Raw genomic sequence first — 6,820 nt, 5'->3', positions numbered from 1 at the left:
CATGTAATATGAAGAACCACAGCTCATTTTATGCAAGAGAGAAAAGTAATTGGTATTTCTTTATGGCTCCCAAGTGGCAGCTAAGTTCAGCTGATGTAAGCAGATAGTGGCTGTCTCACAGATGGGCAAAGGATATGAAAGTATGCTTCCCCTTTTGAGGAGGATAACCCTCACACTCACAGCTGGAAATAACTTAATAGCACAATTTAAGACTCTAACATAAATAAACCAGGCTTGTTCAGAAATTTGTATGCAAGACAGCAGTAAATAAGCTGAGCTAGCAGTCCTGTAGAAATATTTGCATTCTCACTGGTTTCTAAGCATCGGTCATCTACAGTAATGTGTTTGTAATAAACCACTGTTGAAGGCTGAATTGGAAAAATAAAGATTATTTCACTGCTGACACAGGACTAGTTGTATATCCAAACCTGAACATCTACTTTCTGTAAGGGCATCAGTATCACTGCTTTAGTAAGAAAGTATTTTGAGCAAACCCTTGGCAGCATTCCATGGCTGATTTCTGCTTTTGTCATACATTTTCAAGCACAAGATGTAAGAAATACTTCAGAATTCAAAAGTACCCTTATCAGAAGAGAGCTGTGTTTGTTCTATTCATTACACAGTTCTTGTGTACAGGGAAAAGTCTGCTGCAGTTTTGCAATGATTTGAGAAAACTATTCCCAGCATAGTGACTTTCTTGCACAGAACTAATGTTTGTTTATTTACTTTTATGGTTTTGTATATATTCAAAATTTCTGCAATTTTGAAATAGCTCCAAGCTATTTCTCCAATTTTTCAATCACAATCTCTACATTTAGGCACTAATGCTTAATTGAGCATCTTGTGGTGGTGTTTCAGCGATTTAAATGATTGCACACAGATTGTCAGCATACTGCAATTGCTTTGAAATTCACTTCCCATAAATGCTTTTGCAGCTAAATAGAGTTCTTGGTCTTGCATCTGTATTCAAAGGGCATCAAGTCTCCCTATATATATAGCCTGTGAGATTGAACTTCAGCTGAATAGTCACAGAATTATTTAAAAATAATTATTTGAGCAATCCATTGTATGATGGAGCACAAAATAGGATCAGATCAAGAACTGAATGTGCAGTTCCCCAGTGTCCTGAAAGCCCTTACTAACAGCAGTTAGAAACTCCGGCAGCAGCAAATTGCAAATGTGATTAACCTTAAATGGAAACAATTTTATTAAACTAAAGATCTGATTAGCAACTGAACTGCACAATGCAGTTGTCCAGCAGGGGTTACAATACTACCACAGCCTACAACTGAATGCTGATATGAGTTAATTTGTGTCTTTGCATAAATGCTGTGGTAAAGAATTTTTTTTAAACCAGAAATGTCCATCCTTAAAATAATTGTTAGCGGATCTATTGTTGCTAGTCAATGGGCTGTGTTGGAAATTACTTACAGAACATTAGGAAAAAAGGAAGATGTCAACTCATTCCCACTGATGGGTATGTCTTGTTTTCTAGGGTATGTATAGTAATAGGTATTGCTGCCTCCCTTCCACTCTCTGTAGTGATATTTCAAAATCTGCACAGTTTATTTCCAGTATCTTTTCTTCCACATTGCCCAGCAGAATTAGGAAACAGTCCCTGTTTGAAAGCTGTAAGAAATTCTGAGGTCAAGTGCAATACTGTTCCATAAATTCCTTACCTGTTTGTTTTTTAGCTGTTATTACATTCAGAACTACCCAGCCAAGGTGTGACGAATGGAGACAGAATATCTTAGCCAATGTCTAATGCAGTCATTGCTTTTATTTGTTCACTTTACATATTGGCCTTTTCCAGAGAGCTCACGACACACCTGGAATCAAGCCCTTACGTAAGAATCCCCACTGATCTAAACCCACCATGCTCAGTTTTATGGAAGCAGGGAACAAAGGCACAGCTCATGGACAGGGGAAGACCACAGTCCATGGATATAAATCAGTAAATGAGAACTCCTTCATTTGTAATTTCTAGGGATGTTATTCCTCAAGTCTTCTTCCTATAGCCATATTCTATACAGTTGAAGAAGAGCTCTGCAAAGAAAAGATTTTACCATAAATTGACACATCCTCACTTTTCCTATAGCATTTGGCCAGTTTTCTGTGGAGTTCAGGTAGCACAACATAGCAGTCTTTATGAATGTATGTGTGTGGGTGGAAGCAAAGTCCTGTTTAGCATTTCATGTAGGAAGTGAAATGTTTCTGCAGTCCATCAGCAAAATAAAATCTATGTGTCTTTTGATACTTCCAGGCTTGTTATCACAGTGCAGTGATATAGACTTTGACATACACTGAGCTTTTCTTGTAGGGAATCCAGTTTTTGTTTTGTGTTTGGGTGAGAGTAGTTCATTCCTTCCAGAGGAATGAATGGACCATTGTGTGTGTGGTGAGAGGATGTCCAGTCCTCACTTGTGAGGCTTCTGGCATTGTAACAGCCTCTTTTGTGGGGGGAACAATGTTCCTCTTCCACTGCTTTCCCAATTCCCTGGCCAGTGCTGCAGCCCATGCAGTCCTGCCACTGCTGCCCTGTGTCTGTTGCCTCTCCACTCCCCAGCATTTTCTATGGGAAAGGAATCTTGTTCCTCATTCAGAAAGCTGGGAATGCAGCTCATTAGAATCTTGGCAGCATGAATGATGCTTGTCATTTAACATCAGATCTCATTATGGCTCAACAGAAGATAAAATTTGTCAGATAGGGAGCAAAACCAGTACATTATGGATTTAGTAGTCTCTTCCCCCCCCCGCCCCCCTCCATTTTAATATGCTTTTTGGATATGAGGTAGAAGAGTTTAAATCTCTCACTGAAGTGTTTTTGAAAGTGATCTCATTTCTTCAAGATCTCCAACATTACTGTGCTGCCCTCTTTCTGCCAGAGAATCCAAAGGTGCTTAAGGAAATTAAGCGCTACACATATGATGCAAGAGTTGCTGAATGGCAACTCCCTTAACAGCGAAAATGAATTACATTTATACATTTTCCTTCAATTCCCAGTGTCTCCAGAACATCACATAAAGGATGCCACACTTCCTGCCAATTCTGGGGTGAAATTCTTTGAGCCTTAAGGAATGTGAACAATCCTGTCAATATCCTGTGCACATTCTGGAAAAAGGCACATTTTGCTCACTTCCCAATTTATAATCCTGTCTAGTATGTTACTGTTGAATTCCTTTAATTTTGAATTATTCCATGTTACAGTTTTAGGCCTGTTTTACACCTCTCTGTGATGTCATCCCTACCCACGTACTCCCACTCCTTTAGTCAGACCTGCTGCTGTACTTATTTTATGCCATCTTTTCTAAAAGCATAAATTCTCTGTACATATAACTATATATATACTGCAGTTAGAGTTGAGGAAAATGCATTGTTGGCTTCTGTGTTGTGCTTTTTCTTCTAATGAAAGCTAAGAAGACTGCAGTTGTGTAAGGTATTGTTAGTGGCAGAAGACTCTTCTGGTACAAACATTCATTCCCTCCCTCAATCACACAGATCTCTGGGACAGTCTGGCCCTCATTCCCCACCAATTCCTGCCTCTGGTGGGGGGCAGGCAGCTGCTGCCTTGCATGAGTCCTGCCAGGGTAAGGACTCGAGGGAGGGAAACAGAGACAGGTCTTTTTGGCACTCCTTTAGTCTTGAAAGCCTTGCATGGAAATCTGCAGTAATACCATCAGCACTAGGAGAGTCATTTACATTGATGCAATCAGGCACATTCTTTCTCTTCATTCCCAAAATGAAGGAATGAGGAGAGAAAAGAATGCTGACACGATCTGCTATGAGCATTGCAAAGGCACTGGGACAAGGAAGAAGGTACTCACTACCCCTTTTAGCCTCTGTTGTAGCCAGTTCTCTGAGTTTGAAACTAATACAAAGAAATAAAATCAGAATCAAGTAAAAACAAAAACCACAGTGAAAACTAGCAAGTTGAGGTTGTATTATTGAGAGGGGAAGAGAGAGAGAGTGGAGCTTTATCCCCACTGTTCAAGTTGTAGATATGGCTATGTCATCCATATATAGATTTTAATTTCCTGTTAATTGTGTCCATTTCTGTGATACCTTCTATTTTAACAGGTATTCTTCTGCAGTTATGCTGTAAAGTCTCTGTACTCATGTCATCCATACTTAAAAGGGCAAAGTTCCACTTTCACAGTAAACTGAAATACTGAATGTCGGTGAGGCAAGTGACACAGCTTCACTAGATGTGTTTAAGCTAGTGCTGTCAGAAAAATTGGAAGATCTGTTAATGAAAAACATCCAGTTATGATTTTAGTTACTACAAGGAATAAGCTGTTTACATTTGTTCAGCTTGTAATGTTTGAGCATTTAGAGTATCAGGTAAAGTGTATTGACATCTGTAGCTTAGAATAAATAGAATTTTGAAATTACTCAAATCATAATGAAATTATTTTAAGTCTGAAGCAGCTTTTAATGTTTAACCATGAGTAGTTGCAGTAGCTGAGCTGCAGTGAGACAATCTGTAGAAATTAAATTAGTATCCTTGAAGTGATTTCCACTAATTTAACTAGATTGGATATGATTAATTCTGTTTTAATTTAGACTGCAGTGTAGACTCTGTAGCTCTCCTTTGTGTGAGAGGCCTCACTGAACTGAAAGTACACCAGAATGCAATCTCACCTGGCCCAGCACAATGAACACAACTTGTTTTTAAATTCTTGTCATAGGATGAGGAGGTGCTAAAGAAGTGCCGAGTCACAACACAAGACCCGTGGTTAAGTCATCTCTCAGTCTGGCAGGAATGGAACTGGCAGTGGCATCAGCCTTCCTTTGTTTCTTTGCAGACACGCTCCGGGTTTTCCCCGAAGCACACCGTGCTCTCAGCTTTGGGCTGGGTGTGCTCTCTTCAGTGCACTTTGCACCTGTGTTTTGTTGGAGCACAGACTTCAAGTGCTTTCCAAACCTGCCAGTCTTTGATGCAGTAAGTTGCGATTGCGAACAATGGAACTGCTGTAGAAAATGTGGCTTCCCTCCTTTATTAAACAAAACACAGAAGCAGAGAGTTCAGGAAAGGAAATCATAAATTACAAAGGCAAGCACTTTTTAAAGGATGCTGTCCCCGGGCACCTATTTTATGCAGTTTGGGTGACTGTATTAACAGTTCAGATGCCTTAGATGCATGAAATTAGGTGGGAGGAATAGGGGCCTGAACCAGGTTCAGCCAATTACCTGCTTTGCTATGGCTTCTGCAGCTAATAGTGCATAAAAATAACTGTAGCAAAGATAGAGGCTCCAACAAATAAGCCAATGTTTAAGGTTTATGTCAAATAAAGAGTCACTACCATTTTCCCTGCGTGCTGGATAATGGCCTGAGGTGCAAGTGTTGGTGCAGTGAGAGCCCTGCAGCAAGTTCTGTGCTGTCAGCAGTGATTGCTGTGGAAGGGGAATGAACAGTGAGTTCTGACTGAACAGGTACTTGAACTGTCTGAGAAGGGGAAGCAGAGCCCTGCCATTACCAGGGGTTCTGTTAGTAGACAAGTAAGTGCTAGTGCTTTATACAAGTGCTGGTACTTAGAGCAGAACTCCATCTATACAGTGGTGGTGGTGGTTGTGTGAATGGGGACTGGCACCAGAAAAGCTGTAACCTTTTAATGAAAAGCCTAAGTAATTTCTCTAATCTAAAAAGTACACCCAGCCAGTAATGCAGCCTGGTGATTTCATCATATGCCATGCTGCCTAGCTGTTTTGGGCAGAATCAAAAATGTTTGCAGGCCATAACTAAGATATGGGTTTATACAAATAACCTGATCATTTAAAAAAAAATATATATATATTCTGTAAGACTTAAATTGATTTTGTTTGTCTATGGTCCAGGCTTTAGTGCTATCATCTCTTTTTGTTAGGGCATCACTAATTAGCCATGCTAATAATTCCCTGTGGTTACCAAGCATTTAGTAGAGTGGATAGGTTATTAGAAGAGGTTATATTTTAGCTGTTTAGGTTTGGGTACTGGGTTTGGAAGTGTAGCTCTTCTTCTGCTTTCAAATGTTTAATTGGGCTATTTCATGGAGTATTAGTGTTCTCTAACTCCTGTGTTCAGAAAAAGCATATGAAAACCTTCATTTTATGACTAAACATCTGGAAAGGGTCTGCATACAACCTGCATACAACCAGCCTAGTTGTATGAAACGGATATTTCTGTAGATATCCGTAGTGTTAGATATCTCTGTAGTGTTCTGGTTTTCCTGTTTGAAAGTGTCAGCTGACTGCTATGGGTATGAAAAGAGACAACTCTTCAGGGCTTTGAGGTTCTTTTAAAAAATTTTGTCAAGTTTTCCTAATACTAAGCAAACCTAATAGCAGATGTTGCCTTTCTAGTCTTAATATATATCCAGTAAACATTTTTGTCACTACTGATGGCAGCAGAGATTCCTCATTCCTCATGGTATGCTGCTTTTGGTGAGGTAGGGACAAAGGACAGGATCTGATGGCTCTGCTGTAGGGTTGACTCATCCACACTCCTTGAGATCCTGGAGATTTCTGCCCTGGGATTTGCTAGCACAGCCCATTAAATCCAATCTTGTCTGGTGTGGGCGGAAAGCAACGCAGGGTCTGAAATTTAACATACCTGCTATAAGGTATATTTGCCATTTGCCAATGGTAAAGATATTTGCCAATTTTTATATCTATATTTTTTTAAAATTTAAAAGAGATTGTGGCTCTCTAGAATTTTTAAGTTTAAAGAGGCTTTTAATACGTTAAGCCTAGTTTTCTCTTTATGGAAGAGTTTAACTGTTATGTAAAACATTGCCAAGCTATTATGCCCTACATACAAACTACCCAGTTCTCTCCTTACATG

The sequence above is a fragment of the Hirundo rustica genome, chromosome 15, assembly GCF_015227805.2.
Source record: "Hirundo rustica isolate bHirRus1 chromosome 15, bHirRus1.pri.v3, whole genome shotgun sequence".
Classification (NCBI taxonomy): Eukaryota; Metazoa; Chordata; class Aves; order Passeriformes; family Hirundinidae; genus Hirundo; species Hirundo rustica.
This window is presented reverse-complemented; position numbering follows the sequence as displayed.